The 20,828-nt window shown below is 38.8% G+C and overlaps 1 long non-coding RNA gene across 1 annotated transcript in view; it reads right to left on the bottom strand.

Annotated features, from left to right (window-relative positions):
* LOC144457020 (uncharacterized) overlaps positions 1 to 3,139 on the bottom strand; it is a 7,777-nt gene extending 4,638 nt beyond the window's left edge. The window contains exons 1-2 of the long non-coding RNA XR_013486299.1: positions 2,801 to 3,139; positions 1,867 to 2,005 (exon numbers count right to left, since the gene is read on the bottom strand). This is a non-coding gene — a long non-coding RNA (uncharacterized LOC144457020). The remainder of the gene's footprint in view (positions 1 to 1,866; positions 2,006 to 2,800) is intronic.
* Positions 3,140 to 20,828: the final 17,689 nt, after the last annotated feature.

Raw genomic sequence — 20,828 nt, forward strand, 5'->3', positions numbered from 1 at the left:
ATAAAAGGCTTCCAGGTTTCCACACTCACTTTCTCTTCTACTCATTTTAATTCTCCTGTTATAATCCATTGTGACATTAATTTTCAGTTGCACCCATCGTAATGTGTGTGTGTATGTGTGTGTATATATGTATATGTGTGTATGTGTGTGTATATACATATATACACATATATACATACATATATATACATACATACGTGTGTGTGTGTGTGTGTGTGTGTGTGTGTGTGTATATATTCCCATTGAGCAAAAATTTTCTCCTGGTGATGGAGGCTGGGCTGCTATCTTCCTGCCCTTGTGGTGGGACTATATTCCTCTCCACTTGGAGCACACCATCCTCCAACTTCCCTCTTTCCTTTTTTTGTTTCCCCTTCTCTACCCCTACCCTCAGACATTGCCTGGGAGTAGGGAATGGTAGCAGCCTACAGGGAAGGAAACAATAAGGTTAAGCTGAGGCAGGCCACTGGATGGTGTCCCCTTCCTCCACTCCCAGGGTGTGTACGCATCACGGCTTCCTCAGTGGCCACACTTTTAACAAGGTCTTGAACAGGGCTGGGATCAAGAATAGGGCAGGGGGCTGTTGTAGCTTGTTCAGAATCTGTGAAAACCATAGAAGGCTCTTTGGTCGATTTCTGAAATTATTGATCCCAACCTCTCAGTCAAAAAAAAAGTCAACTCAGCCTTTCAGTTAAAAAAACAAGTCACTACAGGCATGAAGATCAAGCACCTGTTATGAGCCAGGCACTGAAATAGGCATTGGAGATACAAAGAGAAAAATGAACCAGCCCCTGGTCTCGAGGTGTTTACGTTCTAAGAAGGAGACAAAGTTGACAAATCTAAGTGTACACGAAACAAATACAAGGTAATCTGAAGAGGTGAAGGCACCAGCAACTGGAGGATGAGGAAAGGTCTCCAGTAGGAGGTGGTGGTACTCAAGCTGAGTTTTGAAAGACACTAGGGATTCTGAGACGGCCGAGGGAGGGGAGGGAGCATATTTCAGACATGGGAGACAGCCTGTGCAAAGATACATGGAGATAAGAGTTTCATGAGGTAAAACTAGGTCTGAAAAATAAGGCAACAGGGGTGGGATTTGCAGTGTTCACCGAAGTAGAAAACCCGAGTCTAATGACATTGCATTAAATTAACACACGGGACGACAGGGGAAAGAAAAAGAGAACCAGTAGATAGTCTTTTGGAAAGGCTGAAGTTATAGCCATCTTGGGTGGCATATTTGCCCAACAAGACAGTTTGGATTTAGACCTTTAACCCTTTAAAAGTGGTGGGAATTCTTTCATATATCTTTTCAGATAAGAGAAGTTGCCTCCCCCCACTTCTTTGCAGAGGCAGAAAGTTCCTGAGTATAAAACATCACACACACTCTTTCATACTCTTTTGATGCTCTAATTCATTTTAACGACTTTTTTCTTCTTCTTCTTTTTCTTTTCTTAAAAAAAATTCTTTGTTATATAGAATGGCTTTCTGGGAGGTGGAGGGGATGCTGGGAGGGATTTTGAAAAAAAGATATCAATAACATTTATTAAGAAACTGATGGGGGAGGAGAACTTTGAGAGAGCGGAAATGGAGAGGAGAGAAGCTGGTGCCCTTTCTCATTCAGTGACATCTAAAAAACTATCAAGAGAAGGGGGAAAGCATTATAGGCACAGCCAAAGCAATGTTGTTGAGGCTGAGCTCAGGAAACTCATTCTGCCTTAATGTAGCTACCTTCTGTTTAAAAAAAAATATGGCCTGCACAAAGAATCCTACCCATTAACATTTAAATGGTCCCAAACAACAATTTGATTATCATATCTCCACAATACCCACTCTGGAGAGCAATTATCTATCATTATCAATGTATTGCCTTACCTTTTTAATTAGGATGATAATGTCCAGTGTAAATAAAGCCCTCTTTGCTAATTTCAATTGTGCTGAATGAAAGGTCGCTCTTTTCTTCTTTTTCTTCTTCTTTCCCCTAGGGCTCTTTGGACTGCATTTACTCTGGTTCCTGAAGTGTGGAAAAAGTAAATAAGCTTTTGTTTAGATTTCATCCTTCACGTTCTCTGGACTGAAAGACTGCAAAGTGCCAAAAAGTGTCTCAATTGAAATGACTTCATGGAGGAGCTAGGAAAGAAGTTTCAGAGTATTTTACCTGAACAAAAGGAGATGCATGGAATTACTATTAAGAGGGTTGTTTGGGAAAATGCTTAGCCCCACCACTAACCACATTAAATCCACCTGAATTTCTTGAAATGTACATTTAAATTTAAAATTAAGTGTCAAATGGGTGAAAATAGGTTTTGAGATTTAAATCACCAAATACATGTTCTACAACCTGGAATGTATTAATATATATTGGATATTAAACTAGTAACAGATTAAAAACTGTATTTTTCAGAAAATATGTTTACAACTAAACACTGGCAATACATACAGATGATTGTCAGATTTGGATACAATCATCAATATGTCACAAACAATCAAAATGTATCATTGACTAAAAATCTAACACTCATGGCTTGTGATAATAGCAAATTAATAATACAAAAGTTAAGAAAAGTGAGCTCAAACAAATTAAATATCAGTATTAATAATTTAAATTTTACAGTTGTACATTGGATAATATACATTGATTATAATCAAGGTGTATTTGCAAGAAGCACAAATCAATAATAAATGATAAGTCAATAAAATATAATTTTCAGCAATAGCAAGTCAACAATACAAAAGTCATTCATTAATGAAAAATAATGCATTCCTCAGGCATGGTTACATTAGTACCATATCAACATCACAGACTTACCACTTTAGCATGCCATAGTTTGTACAAAAATTGCCATCCATGTCTTCAACACTCCAACTAAGCACCAAACTGCCTTAGCTAGGTGACAGGCCATTTGATCTTTGCTAAATGACCCAGAAGCAAGATGTGTGTGTGTGTGTGTGTGTGTGTGTGTGTGTGTGTGTGTGCACGTGTAAATATATAACCTAATTCAGTGAATTTAAACAATACATTTAAAGTGCTGGAAGGAAGGTGAGGCTTAATTAATATCAGCTTTTAAAATGTAACCTATAAATTTGCTTGTCTTACTAAACAAAGCAAAATCCTGGGAGAGGTTTCAGCATTTCCCTTGCGGTTTTTAGAGTTTGAGCAATCAGCAGTAGATGGTTTATTTTTTTTTCCCTCAGAAAAATGTTAAGCTGTCTACTAATACTCAGTAGTCACATGTTAAAAATTGACACATCCAGGAAAATACAGAAGTTGTAGTGTGTTTATCTGGCATTTATCATGTGATATTATACCAACTATGCTGGACCTGCAGTTGAGACCTGAATTCTAGCTTTAGTTTTGTGTCTTTTTCTTCATCTACCCAATAAGGATAATAATACCAAGAGCGCCTCTCTCAAAGAGCTATTAGAAGAGTGAACAGAACACTGGACCCTGATCCAATCCAGCTTCAGACACTTATTAGCTGTATGACCCTATGAAGTTACTTAACCTCTCCATATACTCCTCTGTAAAATGGGGATAATAAGAGCATTTACTTTTTTTGTGTGAGGATTAAATGAGTTAGCTTATGTAAAGCACTTTGTAAACCTTAAAACATTGACAAATGCTTGATATTATTGTTATAATTATTACTACTATTATTATCATCATCTCCTCAGTCACCTCTCTTTCCTTAGCAGAGGGCCTGAGACAAAATTAAGTACTTACTAAATGCTTATTGGTTAAGTAAAATGGAATAATGTTTGGAAAATGGTTAAGAAATGATGCTGTACAAATGGGCAATAATATTTTTGTAAATCAAATCCTTTAAAAACATATTATAAATAAACTTGCTAGTTAAGGCTCTCATACTACATTAATACCATAAAGTTCTTGTACTTTAACTCTGGATACTTTGGTGGATTCACATTTCCAATGATATTGGTATTCCTTCCAATGCGGCAGATTGTAGCCTTATCACATATGACTCTTTTCCATGTCTTCTTATAGGTCTTCCCTGACTTTTCTCTAGGCCTTTTAACACTTTGGGGGAATAAGAGTAACATTGGAACTCCCTATGTTATCCCTCCTTTTGTCATGGCCAGCCCACTTCCTTTTTCATTCCTATGTTTCCTGAAAATGTCTTTTATGCTGTTTCTCATACATGCATGTCATCATTAGTGATACATTGCTTTAGTCTGCATGCAACTATTTTCATTGACCTTCGGCTCACTGGCAACTTTGATTCTTTGGAATTCACAGGCATATAGATTGGTGTTAAAAAAATAGATTTTCTGTTTTAGGGGACACTTAATCAAGGAAAGCACTTCACAAATTCTTCCAAACCAGTCCCCCCTACTTTCTTCCTCTTCTTTAATTCTGGATCAAGCTCAGTGTCCATCTATGAGATCTAACCAAAATTTCTATATTGAGAAATCAATGCAATGGAGCTACTCATCGGTATTACAGTTTGGTCATTGGGCATTCTTTGTCCATTTGGCTTTTCCTGTATGTATGGTTAGATGGAACCCTTGGTCATTATAGATGTCATTTAGGAAACTACGGTATTCCAAAACAAGAGAAGGAAGCAAACATTTATCACTTGCCTACTATGTAGGTGTCTAGAACTTGACTCAGCCCATCATCGGTAAACAGAAGCATCTGGTGGATCTCACCATCTCTTAAAAAATTCCTGTTCTTGGACTATGTGCTATACAGCCTCCATGACAGTAACAAACACTTTTGATAAGCACATGTCTCCCTGTTTTATGTTTCAGTTCATATGGATAATCAGAAAATATTTGAAGCTTTGGGGCTTCATCTAGGAGGGAATCTACTATGATTTTAATATATACATAGGAGATACCTTGTTGGAAGAAACCTTTAAGGCTGCCTTTCACTCTACCAAGTCAAATGTTTTTTTATATTCCACAAATAATACACACAGTAGAATCTTGTATTCTCTAAACTTTTCAGTCAATCATGTAGATTATGAAGATATGGTCTGATGGAAGAAATTATCTGCTGAAACCTGCATGTTCCTTGATCATGTTTTTATCAATAACCCTCAATATATACAGAGAACACTGTTACAAAGATTTTGTAGAAATGAAGAAGTAAATAGACAGGATGGCAATTATTCATGTTCTCTCAATTATCTCTTCTCAATTGTAATGCCACCTGAGATTTATTTTCAATTTCTTTCCCAGCTTTTGGTAACTTGATGTTTTCCAATCTGTGTGGCCTCCAGCAGGGATTTCTTTTGTTTGTACTTGAGAGGCACCATGGTATTGTAGATGTTGTGCTGGACAGGAGTAAAAGACAACCAAGGTTTGAGTGCCTGTCATTCTCTAAGCCTGGGTGAGTTATTTAACCTGAGCTTCCATCTCCTCATCTGTAAAATAGAGGTAACTACTGTAGCACACACCGACACATCTGTTGTTAGAAGGATCAAAATGGGACTAGATGTGTAAAATACTTTTCAAATCTGAAAATTCTATATCAGTGTTAGTTATTGTTCTTTTGTTGAGTCAAGCTGTTTTTCCTGTTTTCTGCATTGACTAAGTCTACTAAAAAAGAAAGAAAAATTATTCCTGTCATCTAAAGGCGGAAGCTTCCTGATTCCAACTTTGTTTCCATAGCAGGTGCTGGGTATGAGGGGGAACTTGTAACTCCAACTCATGCAATGGTTTGGATTTCTCATACACCCCTTTTCTAGGGCTATTCCAAGCAAGAAAGAATACACACACCAGAGGCCCCAACTCTTGTTCTTACCATCTATCTAGCACTCAGCTTAGCCAGGTACTACTAGGCTGAAGCCACAGGAACTGGCAACCTTCAACCTTTGCCAGTTCCTGCCCTCTTGGTTCATTGCTCTGGGGTTGAATGTCTTTATGGGACAACTAGGCTTCCAATGCTCCAATTCCACACCTACGTCTGATTCAGAAGAATTTTGGCTTTGTTTCTAGTCTAAGGTGTTTCCCCCAGCAGTATGAGGAAGCTAAAGGGTGCCCAGAGTACACACATGAATCTGGCATGGAACAGTTTTATTCCCACCCAGAAAAGGGAATGCTAAATAAAAAAAACAAACAAACAGACAGAGAGTTATTACAGTTGAAAAGCTAATATGGAAGCCTCATTGGGACATTTGTTTTTTCAGTTTTATTGTTCCTGTGTTTAGTTGTTACATTACACTTACCTACCATTTCATGAGAGATTCTTGTAACAAAGTAATATAGTTAAATAAAACTAATAATACATTGACCTCATTTTAAAGTGGATGTAACTTTTTACAATTGTAACACCCCTCCTACCACTAAATTAAAAAAAAAATTTTTTTTGTTACATTTTAAGTTTCAATTGTCTCTTTCCCTCCCTCCCTCCCCACCCCACACTAGGGAAGGCCACCATCTGACACACATGTATACACATTTGTGCATATATACAAATGCATATATACATATATACACGCATACAAATATATGTGTATATATACACACATATGTATAAAACCATACTATGCACACTTCTGTGCATCAGTTCTTTCTCTGGAGGTGGACAGTATCTTCTTTCACAAGGTCCTTTGTAGTTGATTTGAATATTTATAATACTCAGAATAACTTAGTTGTTCACAGTTATTCTTCGAATACTATTGCTGCTACTGTATACTATGTTTTCTTGGCTGATCCCAATCTTCATTATTTCATGTCACCACTCATTTTAAAAAATTTACAGAATTCCATTTTCTTTCCTTCCTATCCCTACCATCTTGGAAAGAAAAAAAAAAGAAAAACAAATTTCCTTTAACAAACATTCATAGTCCAGCAAAACAAATGCCCTCAATAGTTGTATACAAAAATATACATTTTATTCTGTACCTTAAACCCATCACCTCATTGTAAGGGATAACATATTTCATCACTGGTTCTCTGGAATCAAGAAGAGTCATTGTATTGATCATAGTTCACATAGCTGTCAAACTTATATGTTTTGTTTTATATACAGTGTTGCTGTTATTAAATAAATTGTTCTTCTGGTTCTATTCATTTCATTCTTCTTCAGTTTACTGCTCATTAGCTATTTTACAATTCACCTCCACTAAGTATAGCCCAATCAATGCCAAGTAGGCTCTTTTCTCTCTTGTGGTTTCTTTGAATGTGTTTTTTTTTCCCCCTCAGCTGATCTACTACTATTTTTTCCCCGCTGTTTCCTTCAGATATCACTACTGTTGTAACTTCTCTGCTAGCCAGTAATCTGCTTCTCCAGTGCCCATGAAAGAGGAAGACGCCAGCTACTTTTCAAGATCTCTCAAGGTCCTGAAAGAGGACACAAGCATGAGGTGGTTCAATCCTAGACACAGGCTTGCTGTGCACAGGCTTCCCACAGGCTGATCTGACCGGGGGCTAAAGGCATCCCTACACTTCTGAACCTTAGGAGCTCAGAAAGTCATCCTTATACCTTAAGGTCAGCCAAAAGAAGCATTCTGAAAGATGGAGATTTTGCCTTAAGGAAGTTCATAGTCTTCTGACTCAGCAACCAATCAAATAAATCCTCATGGCAAAAAGGAAGGATTCCTTCCTCCATAAATCTCCCAGGGTCACAGTAACAACAACAACAGCAACAACAAAAAGGGCAATTCCTAACCAATACTCGACTTATTCTCCAGCTGCACCTCAATCCAAACCTGGCTCTATTGAAGACTCCAAAAGAATTGAAGGGAGGAACACTCTTATTAGCAAGCTAATGGGGAATAATGTAAGGGAACTGAATCAGGAGGACCTGAGTTCAAATGCTGACTCTACTGCTTCCTAGTTGTGGGACCTTATGCAACTGGCTTCATTTCTCTGGCCCCCAGTTTCCTTGTATATCAGATGAGAGGGTTGGATGAAAGGTCCACTAGATTTCTTAATGTTCTATGATTCTTATGCCTCTTGGTTCAGACTGACTCTGTCTGGGCAACAAAAAGATTGACTATATGCCATGATATCTTTGGGGCACTGAAAGTTTCCATAGCTTGGACCAAAGCCTTCCCTTCAAAAGACTGAGACAACTGGCCTTTGTCTTCTGTCACTAATTTCTCTGTTGCCACTGAGCCCGATTTTCTGATTGGCCTAGAAGTGGAAGCCTGTGGCTCTAGCACTGGACTAGTCAGGAGATGCTGGGTGTCAGGGACACACGAGGATTCAAAGGATGGTAATAAGGCACCCATTGGCCATCATTTATAGCACATTTTTCCCAGAGCCAAAACTGAAAAGGTTGATTTGGGTTAGAAGGCCAGAACTGAGCTGGATCTCCTTGACTGAGATCCTTTAACCCAGAAATGTTTACTTCCATGTTTTCTGCATCTCACCTTCCTCATCTGTAAAATGTTAACATAAAATATAAAACTCTATGCCTCGAAAGGTTGTTCTGACGATCAAGTAGATAAAGTACGCAAAACACTCTGAAAAACTTCAAAGTGCTTGTATGATGGCAGCTATTAAGAGGAGGAGGAGGGAGAGGAGTGGTAGTAATAGGGTTTTCTTCATTATTAGTGCATTGTATATGGAGAACAATTAAAATATTGACTGAGTGAAAGGCTGCCATCTGAAGCTCCAAGAAAAACCAAACTCATCAAAATCATGTGTAAGCAAGTCACTTAACCTTTCCAGGGTTATATGTATTGTCTCCCCCTTTAGGATGTAAGCTCCTTGAGGGTAGAGCCTGGCTTCCTTTCTGTATTTGTATCCTCAGTGCTTAAGACAGAGTGCATTAAGACAGATAAAGCTAAGGAGTGAAAGCAGGTGAAAGTCAGTGCTTCAAAAATGTCATTTTCCCCCAACTCATTCAATGCTTTCATTCATTCAGTTTCCTCATTGCTATAATGGGGATAATAATAGCAGGCATTTCACAGGGTTGTTGGTTGTGAGGTTCAACAGTACATATGAAACTCTGTTAGAATAATTAGCTTGTCTTGCGCCCAAGGAAAATATAATGGCCCCTTATATCCACATGCTTCCCTCTTCCATTGCTTTGAGTTTATTTTAGATGAAAAGTTAGAAATGCCACTACAATTGCTCTAAGCTCCCAGTTTAAATATCTCTAACATTTTAGTAGAGACATTTGTCTCTCAGCTTTAATTTATATTTATATTCCAGGCTCTTTGTGACTAAAGTAAAATAAAAAATAAAATAATATTTATATATATGTATATATATATATATGTGTGTGTATATGTATATATATATATGTGTGTGTGTGTGTGTGTGTGTGTGTGTGTATGTAAAATGTTACCAGAAACATTTAGGTAATAAAACAGTATGTATTTATATATGTATATGTATATGTATATGTATATGTATATGTATATGTATATGTATATGTATATGTATATGTATATGTATATGTATATGTATATGTATATGTATGTGTATGCGTATGCATATGCTTATGTGTATGTGTATGTATATATGTATTGTGTATATATCTATATGTATCTATATCTTAGTGTTTCTTCATACCCTCAAGGAGGGAAAGTTAAGAAAGAGAAAACTTTCTCTTGGAACTTCTCTCAGGTCTTTAGAAGGTGGGTGCAATATGTAGCATCAGCCTGAATCTTTTGCTGAGATACCTACAGGACCAGTGGTCTCCTCCATCTTTCTCTTTTCTTCCAGAACTTAATCCTAGGCTCTCTTTTTCCTTTGCTAGTTGCCACATCCTAACAATTCTTCCTGACTCAGCTCTTGATGTCCTCACTCCTTCCTCTACACTGCCAGATGCTTGTAATCTGTTCTGAGGTAGTTCCTCTTTTTACATAAATTCCTCAGGGTAGTGAACAAATCCTTCACCCAATGCCTTTGATTGACTCAAGGAGCTGTCCAAGTCTTATTTATGTCTAGTTCTTACTGATTAATTCATTCAAGAGGTGCTCTTATCTTAGAAAATCAATCATTTTTCAGTAGGTGGAAGAATCAATAGAAATTCACTTTTGCCTACATAAAGCATTTTGAGCACCTTAAATAATTGTCAGTTATTATTATTATTATTATGATACATGGAAAAATGGACATGATAGAGTAGCACATAGCAGCTATAACATTCTAAAAGATGATGACCAGGATGTTATGGAATTTAAAAGTATGGGATTGAAGGATCTAGGGATGGTTAGATAGCCTGGGGAGAAGATTTAGGTGATTGAGGGGAAGGGAGAATATATAACAATGGCCTTCAACTTTCTGAAAGGTTGACGTATAAAAGAGCAAATGGATTTATCCTGTTTGGCCCTTGAAATAATGGATTAAATTTAAAGAGAAGTAGATTTCAGTTCATTCATTATGAGTAAAAACTTCCTAATAATTAAAAATATCCCAAAATGTATCAGGTTGCCTTATGGGGTCATGAGTTCCTTGCTACCAAAAGTAAAGAAAAAGTCCTATATTTGTACAAAAATATTTACAGTAGCTCTTTTAGTTATGACAAAGAACTGAAAACCGAGGGACTCCTTATCATTTGCGGAGTAGCTGAACAATGCAGTGTATATGAATGGAATGAAACACTATTACATTGTAAGAAGTGATGGAAGGGATGGCATAAGAGAAACATAAAGACTTGTACTGATGCAGAGTGAAGTGAGCAGACCAATAGAATAACATATAAATACTAACCGCAGTGTGAAGGCAATGAATAACCATGCTTCCAAAGAGATAATGGATTCAAGGTGAAAGATGAGGTATACATTTTACAACATGGCCAAGGAGGGAATTTATTTTCCTTGACTATACATATTTGTTACAAGGGTTTTTTCCCCCCTTCATTTCAGTAAATGGGAAATGGGAGAAAGAAAAAAAATAATAAACAGTTGTTCATTGAAAATGAAATAAGATGAAAAAATAGCTCTAGGAGATCCCCACTAATATATATGTATACATATATATGCATATGTGCATATGAGTATATATATATATACATATATATATATATATATATATATACACACATACACATATATGTATGTGTGTTTGGAAAAGTCAAGAAACTTGCTCAGAGACACACAAGTAAAAAGCAGCAGAGTTAAACTTAAATTGTAATTCTTGTGACTCTAAGACCAATTTGTTTACCATTTATAGCCCAAGAGCCTCTCTCATTGTAAGTGGGTTCATGCTTTAGATAGGAGCTGATCTCAATGAACACTGAGGTCTCTTTTAGTTCTTCAACTCTATGAAATATAATTGGCAAGAAATAGAACTTCATCCATTGTCAAGTAAATTTAAGAAATAAATGAACAATGTAAATATTCTAACACCTCTTTAAAAGATAGAATCTGACTTCCAATGCTCTTATTATAGCTAATCTGACATGTTATGAGCAGATGCAAACACACCTACACAGTTCACAAGGTTCCTGACAACTCAAACCATTAGACATATTTTTATAATCTATTTTTGTTTTAATAAGTTGTAGCAGAAATAAGTCATTTGAAGATTTGCAATCCACCCCTTACATAGGAACAAAGATGTTTGTGTAGTCAGAATTACAACCACAGTTTCTAAAAATGTTACTTCTCATTAGTTGCTTATGTTGAAATCTTAAACCCTCTTTTAAACCAAAAGATTAATGCTAAGCTTTACATGTCACAGAATTATAGGTAGCTTTAACTGTGAACATACTGCAATTTCAGGAAGCATATAATAGCACAGAAGAAAAATGAGGTAAAATCCTTATAACTTAGAACCACTTCTGTAGTTTCTTCCTTTTGTTTGAGCTCCTGCTATTATTAGTTCTGGTGAGAAACTTAAGCAAAATATCTGTAAGACATAGCAACTTCTTAGACCTCCCCATTCTATTGTCTTCCTTCTTTTTCCTCTTCTTTCTTGTATGTGAGGCAGCCTGCTGTAGTAGATAGAAACATGGCTGGCAATCCAGAAAAACCTGAGTTTGAGTCTAGCCTCTGATGCCTGTTGGCTAGGTGACCTGGTCAAGTCGCTAAGCTTCTTGATCTTTTAGGTAACTCTCTAAGATTTAAATTAAAGTGAAAAAGGAATTGCTAAATTCCTTTGTTCAAAAGTAAAGATGGTGTAGAAAGGCTGTGGCTTTTAATCAGATTAATCAATCACTAATCAATAAACATTTATTAAGTGCATACTCTGTGCTAGTCCTGTGATAAAGAAAGGCAAAAGACATTGCCTGCCTTCAAGGAGCTTACAATCTAATGGGGGAAGCAACACGAAAACAAAAAATACAAAGAAAGCTATATGCAGGATAATCAGGAAATAATTAATGGAGGCAAGGCCATGGAATTAGGAGGTGTTGGGAAAGGCTTCCTGCAGAATATGGAATTTTAGTTGGGACTTAAAGGAAGCCAGAGAAGTCAATAAGTGAAATTAAAGAGGGAGAGCATTCCAGGTCTGGAGAGCACTGAGAAAAGATGTCCTGAGAAAAGAGATGGAGGGCTGTTTATGGACAGCTAGAAGGCCAGTATGTGTCAGGGTATAAGGTGTAAGAAGATTGGAGAGATAAGAAGGGGCTAGGTGTGAAGGACTTTGAATGCCAAGCAGAGGATTTTGAATTTGCTCCTGGAGGGAGCAGGAAGCCACTGGGGATTATTGAGTGTAGCAGGATATGTGTGTGACATGACTAAACTTGGGTTTTAGGAAAATCACTTTGGTGGCTTAATAAAGGATTGGAGTGAGAAAAGACTGGAGGCAGGTTGACCTTTTTTGTTATTGTTCTGTCATTTCAGTACTGTCTGACTCTTCCTGGAGTTTTCTTGGCAAAGATATTGGAGTAATTTGCCATTTCCTTCTCTAGCTCATTTTTACAGATGAGGGAACTGAGACAAATAGGATTAAGTGACTTGCCCAGGGTCACACAGCTAATGTCCAAGGCTAGATTTGAACTCAGGAAGACTAGCCTTCCTGATTCCAAGCCCAGTGCTCTATCCACTTCACCAGCTAGCTGCCCCCAGGTCAACCCACCAGTGGGCTACTGCAATAGTCCAAGTGTGGGGTGATAAGAGCCCTCACTAGAATGATGGCAACGTCAGAAGGAAGATGTTACCGAGGCGAAATCAAAAGGCTTAGGCAACAGATTGGCTGTGTGTGTGTGTGTGTGTGTGTGTGTGTGTGTGTGTGTGTGTGAGAGAGAGAGAGAGAGAGAGAGAGAGAGAGAGAGAGAGAGAGAGAGAAACTAAGGAATTGAGGATGATGTCTAAGTTGAGAGCCCGAGGGACTGGGAGGATAGTGTTGCCCTCTACAACAACAGGGAAAGGTCTGATATCAAAGTAACTTTCAGATTCAGTGATCACTAGAGAGGTAGTGAGAGCATAACATAGTGTGAATATGTCTCTGAAGCCTTCCCCAATCCCTTTTAACTCCAGTGACTTCCCTGTTTATTATTTCCTATTCACCTTGCATATATCTTGCTTGGTATATATTTATTTGTATGCTGTCTCCCTCATTAGATTGTGAGCTAGGGATGTGTTTGTGTTAGATACTTAGATATGATTACTGGAAATTTCCAGGTAGAGGAATTTTCAATGTGGAAGAATCTAACATATAGGATTCCAGCAAGGGCAAGGCAGAGGTGCAGAGGAACAAAGACTTATGGATCTCAGTGGGGTCCCCCAAAACAGAGGATATTTTTGATTATAAGTAAGTCTGCTCAGACATCCCAGGGGGCTGCTGAATCCCACTACTGCTTCCAGTGAGAAGACGACCCTATGGCCTTGGCCTTCTGTGTGCAAAGTTGTGACTACAACTACCAATGTATCTGAAGCGGTGGGATTCAGCAGCTCCCTGGCTGTCTGAGCAGCCTTTTAAGGATTGCACTGTTCACCTCCTGGTGTAAGGAAGGGGCTAGAAAAAGTGCCCTAAAAATTGTCTGCTTATCCAACTCTGACCTCATTACTGAGACAGATGGGGATCCCATCCTGCAGTTAAAATACAAAAAAATGTACAAAAACTTCTGCAAAGATGATTCCATCCACCATTGGTACATTGAATGTGCACACACTTATAGACAACACAAAATCCAGTAGACCTGAAGGACAAACATCTAAACAAAAAGCTCTTGTTGTGAGAGAACTCAGAAGGTATCATGTCCAAATAGCAGCCCTGACTAAAACAAGGGTGGCAAATGAAGGCCAGCTTATTAAAGTTGGAGCAGGGTACATGTTTTTTCTGTGATTTTCACTTGCAGGAAAAAGCCATACTGCCATCATTAGTACCTATGCTCCCACCATGACTAACCCTGATGAGGTCAAAGAAAAATTTTATGAAGACCTGAAGATGCTTATCATCAATGTGCAAAAAGAGGATAAGCTTATAATTCTGGGTGACTTTAAAGCTAGAGTAGGTTCAGACTACCAGACATGGCAGGGAGTCTTTGGGAGGAATGGAGTTGGAAACAGCAGCAATGGTCACTTACTACTGAAGACTTGTGCATTTCATGACCTTCTCACTTTTCTGTTTACCTAAATGCAACAAAACTTTGCAGATGTACCTCACAGCAAACACTGGCATTTAATTTACCATGTGATTGTAAGGAGAAGAGACAGACAGGATGTGAGAGTGATGAAGACAATGTGTGGCACAGAGGGCTGGACTGATCATAGACTTATCCTCTCCAAGCTAAATATTTGCATTCAACAAAAGCAGAGGTCCTAAGGCAAAATGACTACCAGAAGTCTTAATGTGAACAGATTAGAGCGCTTCTCTGAATGGGAATAATTTGTTGCTAACTTGGAGGGAAAGTTGAGACAGTACACAGTTGGCAACAGTGAAACAGAAAAGGAGTGGGCAGCTTTCAGAGATTTGGTGTACAGCACTGTGTTTGCTCATCTGGGTCAGTATACTTACAAATATCAAGACTGGTTTGACAGTAGTGATGGGGAAATTCAGAAGTTGCTAAATGAAAAATGAGAACTCCACAGGGTTTACCAGCAGGATAATTCATCCATCTCTAAGAAGGCAGAATTTAACTCCTTCAGAAATGAAGTACAAGCAAAGCTTATAGACATGTAGAATTCTTGGCTCCATAAGAAGGCAGATGAAATTCAGTTTCATACTGATAGTAACAATCCAAAGCACTTTTATGATGCCCTGAAGGCTACTCATGGGCCAAAAACATATGGTGCATCTCAACTTCTGAGTGCTGATGGAGCCACATTGATTAGAGATAAGAACATGATCCTGGAAAGATGAGCTGAACACTTCCATAGTGTTCTCAACAGACCATCATCAGTCAATGCTGAAGTCATTGACTGTTTACCTCAAATTGAAGTAAATCTCTAAACAAATTTCCAACTGAAGAAGAGATTTTGAATGCTATTAGGTTCCTCTCCTGTGGCAAAGCACCTGGTGCTGATTCTATTCCAGCTGAGATTTACAAGGTGAGGGGTCTATTGCTCATACCAAAGCTGACTAAAATTTTCTGGGTTACATGGCAAAAAGAGGTTATCCCCCAGGAGTTCAAGGATGCCTCCATTATCCATCTCTATAAAGATAAAGTAAGATTGTCCTATGACAATCACAGGAGGTCTCTCTTTTAGTCACTGCAGGCAAGATTCTTGCCAGAGTTCTCCTTAATAGGCTGATCCTTCACCTTGAAGATGATTATCTACCTGAGAGCCAGTGTGGCTTCAGAAAGGGCTGAGGAATGGTTGACACGATGTTTGCTGCCTGACAGCTCCAGGAGAAATGCCAAGAGCAGAACAGAGATCTGTACACAATGTTTGTAGATCTGACCAAGGCCTTTGATACTGTCAGTCATGAGGGCTTATGAAAAATGTCAAAATTTGGTTGGCTGGAGAAGTTCATCAGCATTGTATGTCATTTTCATGATGGCCTGCTTACTCAGGTTCTAGATAATGGACAATGCTCTTGAGCTTTCCCAGTCACCAATGGGGTAAAACAAGACTGAGTGCTTGCTCCCATACTTTTTGGCAAAATGTGTTCAGCCATATTGTCAAAGACCTTTAATGAGGATGAACGCAGCATCAAGGTCAGCTATTGCACTGATGGTAAATTCTTGAACTTGAAAGGCTATAAGCCAAGACCAAAGGGAAGGGAGTGTTGGTGCATAATTTTCTGCTTGCGGAAGATTATACACTCAGTGCAGCCTCTGAAGCTGAGATGCAACAAAGTATGGATTGATTATCTGCTGCTCATGCTAATTTTGGCCTAACAATTAACACCAAGAAAACATGGGTGCTCCATCAGCCAGCACCACACCGTCCATATGTGGAACCATTGGTTGCAACAAATGGAGATTCTGAATGCTGTGGATAAGTTCACTTACCTTGGCAGTATACTTTCCAGGAATGTACACATTGATAATGAAATTGACACATGAATTGCCAGAGCTAGCTCAGTGTGAGGTTCTGAAGGAAAGTGTGAGAGAGAAGATATTAGACTGACTACCAAACTGAAGGTCTACAGAGCTGTTTTGCTGACCTCTTTGTTCCATGCCTGTGAAAGCTGGACAGCATACCAATGCCATGCCAGCAAACTGAATCGCTTCCATTTGAAATATCTTAGGAAGATTCTGGGAGCAGCTAGGTGGCACAGTGGATAGAGCACTGGTCCTGGATTCAGGAGGACCTGAGTTCAAATCTGGCCTCAGACCAAACGCTTAACACTAGCTGTGTGACCCTGGGCAAGTCACTTAACCCCAATTGCCTTTTAAAAAAAAAGAAAAGAAGATTCTGAAGATCAGCAGACACTGAGGTCCTTTCTCAAGCTAAAGTGACAAGCATTCAAACTCTAATTCAGAGAGTGTAACTCTGATGAGCTGGCCACATTGATTGAATGCTAAACGTATGCTTGCCTAAAAGACTATTTTATGGAGAATTTACACAGAGCAAGTGCTGACATGGCCATCAGAAACAGTGATGCAAAGGCACTCTTAAGAACTTTGGAATTGATTGTATGACATGGGAGACTGCCCAGCATGGCATGCCCTCATCAGAGAAGGTGCTGTGCTCTATGAGCAAGCAGATTGAAGTAGCTCTAAAGAAACATGAAATACACAAATGTTCACATGGACTATTTGTGCCCAACTTGTGGTAGAGCATTTGGAGATCATATTTGTCTGATCAGCCACAGTCGGACACACTGAAACTTGACTCTAACGTGGTGATGTCATTTTTGTTCTCTTTGAGAATGAAGCACAACCATAAATAAGTCTAGAATAGGAAGGTTGGTATAGGGGTACAGTCTGAGAGTTTGCAGTTACAGTTTGGAGTCAGGTGGTAGAGAATCTAGCAGGTTAAGAACTTTGGTGCTGCAGTGTAGTAGGAGAATAAGTATACTAGCAATGTGACCCTGGCCAGAGCCCTTAAATCAGCCTCAGTTTCCTCATCTGTAAAATGGGGGGAGGAGTTGGTCTCAGCTGTCTCTAAGATGCCTTTCAGTTCAAAATCTATGAACCAATTAACTCTGCCATTAGATTTGGAGTAAAAAGGCCTTTATTCCAGCTTCCAGCTTCACCTCTGAGACCCTTAGATTTAAATCTCTGGGTCCCAGTTTCCCATTGTCTAAAATAAGGGGGTCAGATTAGATGGCTTCTAGGGTCCATTTCAGTTATGACTTCACTTTACAGGCAATAGAGAACAATTGAAAACTTTCAAATAGGGGAGGACATTGTTGTAATCATTTTAGATATATAAGAATTTTTTTTCAAGATGGCTTTTTTTTTTTGAGAAAACCAAACAATGAATCTTCCCTGTTGAGTGCTTCTGAGGGATCATTCTTTTCTACTGTGGCCTGATTTCTGGCCTCTGGGTTCTCATTTTGATCCTTCTCCTTAACTTGCTGTGTGCCTTTGGGCCAATACCTTCTTCTCTCTCAGCTTCCACTTTGTGATGAGAGTAGTAACATTAGTCCAGCTTAGAGTAAATTAAAGAATTCCAGTATTAGACCTCTGCGGTCCTCTAGGTCAGGGCTTCTCAAACCTTTTCCACTCGAGACTCTTTTTTGCATTTCAGCAGCATTCGTTGGCGTTGCATGGCATGACGGCATGTGCAGTGCAAAATGTGCCTACTTTGTGTTTAGAACCAAGGCTGCAATAAAGGCAAGTGCTGCCAGAAACATCTTGGGTTTGATTTTTAATTAATTTTTGGTCATTGCACATTCAAAAATCTTTTCCTATTGCCACCCTGTTTCACGATACCATACGGGGTTGTGACCCACAGTTTAAGAAGCGCTGTCCGCATACATACAAAAGAATTACTTCTGAGCCATCAATCGAGCCTCTTTGTGGACAGTTCTGGGTCTGGCTGCTTTTTCTTACGTCAAACTTCTGTGTATGTCTTTGCATCTTCTAGTTCTGCTTCTCCCTGGGGCCAAGAAGAACTAAACTATTCCCTCTTCCTCTTGAGGAAGTATTCAAATACATGAATACTGCTAGCATTCTCTTGGCTAAGTCTTCTTTTCTCCTGTCTAAACAAGCCCAGGTCTTTCAGAAATCCTCATATGGTGGGAAATTGAGGCAATACTCATCCCCCTTCTCTGAACAGTCTCAAATGTTGTTGTTGTCATTGGGCCTTCATTCTCAAAGAAGACCACAGAGTATTATAAGGAATACAGAGATGATTAAACAGATACATAGAAATCCAACCACATATTTTAGTGCAAGGACTAAAAAGGAAAAGAGATTACAATACATTGCTGACTGGCATGGATGGACTGTCCTTCCCCTTTCCCTCTCCAAGTTAAGCCCATTACTTTTCCTAAACCCAGTATAAATCTTACCTCTTAAAAGCATGAATCTAGATCTGGACGATCAGATAGGTGCTATTATTACCCCCATTTACAGATGGGAAAACTGAGGCAAACAGTTAAGTGACTTGCCTAGGATTGAATAGCTAGTGTCAGATTGGATTTGAACTCAGGTCTTCCTGACTCCAGGCCCAGCATACTCTATCCACATGCCACTTAGCTGTTGAACACAAGCCCTTTGATTTCACTGTACCATATTGCCCCTTCCAAGAAGTCTTCTCTGCTTAATTCCACTATATCCACTTATATAAGCACCTCCCCCTCCCCATACCACGCTATATAATTTATGCAGCACATACTAAGCACTTAGTTATAATAGTTAGCATTTTATAGTGCTTTAAGGCAGGCAGAGTGCTTTACAAACATGATCTTATCTTAACAACAACGCTGTGAGATAGGTGGTATTATCATCCCCATTTTACACATGATGAAACTGAGGCAGACAGAGGTTACATGACTTCCCTAGGGTCATATAGGTAATAAATGTCTGAAGCTGGATTGGATCAAGATCCAGGGCTCTATCCACTATGTCACCTAGCTGTCTCTAAATGCTTACTGATTAATTGTATTATCTTGTATTTGTTCATATTGCTTTGTAATTGTTTCAGGGGGGATGCTGGGTGGCACAGTGGATAGAGTGCCAGGCCTGGGGTCAGTAAAACTTGAGTTCAAGTCAGGCCTCAGACACTTGCTAGCTGTGTGACCCTGGGCAAGTCACTTAATCTCTGTCTGCCTCAGTTTCTTCATCTGTGAAATGAGCTGGAGAAGAAAATGGCAAACCATTCCAGTATCTTTGCCAGAAAACCCCAAATGGGATCACAAAGAGTCGGATATCTCTGAAACAACTGAACAAGAACGAAAATTGTTTTATTTGCGTCAACATTTTATTTTGTATCTGGCCCTGTGATTTCTTTAGTATAAGGGATTCCTTGTTAGGAAACTCTTACTACTTATGCAGAACTGAAATTTATATTCTCAGAGATTTACCTAGGGCATAGAGAAAAGGCACTTTAATGACTCACTCATGGTCACACAGCCAGCATGAATCATGGGAAAGGCTAGAAACCAGGTCTTTATGACTCTGAGGTCAGCTCTCTGTCCACTATACCAGGCCATCCCTTGCATAGAAATTGACTAAGATAATGAGAATCACAATATCCATGTTGCTAATGAGAATAATTAATAAGTTATACAAGGAAAGGTATCGTGTCTTTCACTTCTTTTGTATTTTCTAATTCAATTTAACAAAATGAATAAATGCCAATGGATCCCTGTCGCTGCCAAGATCAAATAAAAAAACCCCTCTGTTTGGTTTTCAAAACCCTTCACAGTCTGGCCCCCTCCCACCTTTCCAATCTTCTTACACCTTACTCTCTCCCACATACTCTCTGATCCAGTGACATAGGTCTCCTGGCTGTTCCTCATAGAAAATACTCCATCTCCCAACTACATTTTGGCATTTTGTTGTTGTTGAACATAATGGTTCATTTAGTGATTACAGAGTCAATTTGTGTGTGTGTGTGTGTGTGTGTGTGTGTGTGTGTGATTTTTGTTGTTATTGTCCTTTTTGCTCATCATGTGCAATTCCATCCAAGTCTCTTCTGGAAGACAATATTCGTCACTTACAGACATAAGGCTTCACTATGGGAATTTTCCCTGATTGTCCCTTATGCCTGGAATACCCACCTTCCTGGCTTCCCTGACTTCCTACAAATCCTAGCTAAAATCTTAAAATCTATAGGAAGCCTTTCCCAGGTTCCCTTAATGCTGGTGACTTCTCTCTAAAATTATCTCCAATTTATCCTGTCTGTGTCTTTTATTTATATTTGTTTGTATGTTGTCTCCCCTATTTGACTGTAAGCTCCTTAAGAGCAGGGACTGTCCATGGCATTTCTTTGAATTCCCATTGCTTAGGGCAGTGACTGGTATATAGTCAGTCAATATGTTAATAAATATTTATTAGGCACCTACTATGTGCCAGGCACTCCACTAAGCACTAGAGCTACAAAGAAAAGCAAAAGAAGTTCCTTTCCTCAGAGGACCTCTAAATCATAAAATTGTGCTAAATTATTGTTTAGTTGTTTCAG

Source organism: Phascolarctos cinereus, unplaced genomic scaffold (genome assembly GCF_003287225.1).
Source record: "Phascolarctos cinereus isolate Bilbo 61053 unplaced genomic scaffold, phaCin_HiC Scaffold_4;HRSCAF=312, whole genome shotgun sequence".
Lineage (NCBI taxonomy): Eukaryota > Metazoa > Chordata > Mammalia > Diprotodontia > Phascolarctidae > Phascolarctos > Phascolarctos cinereus.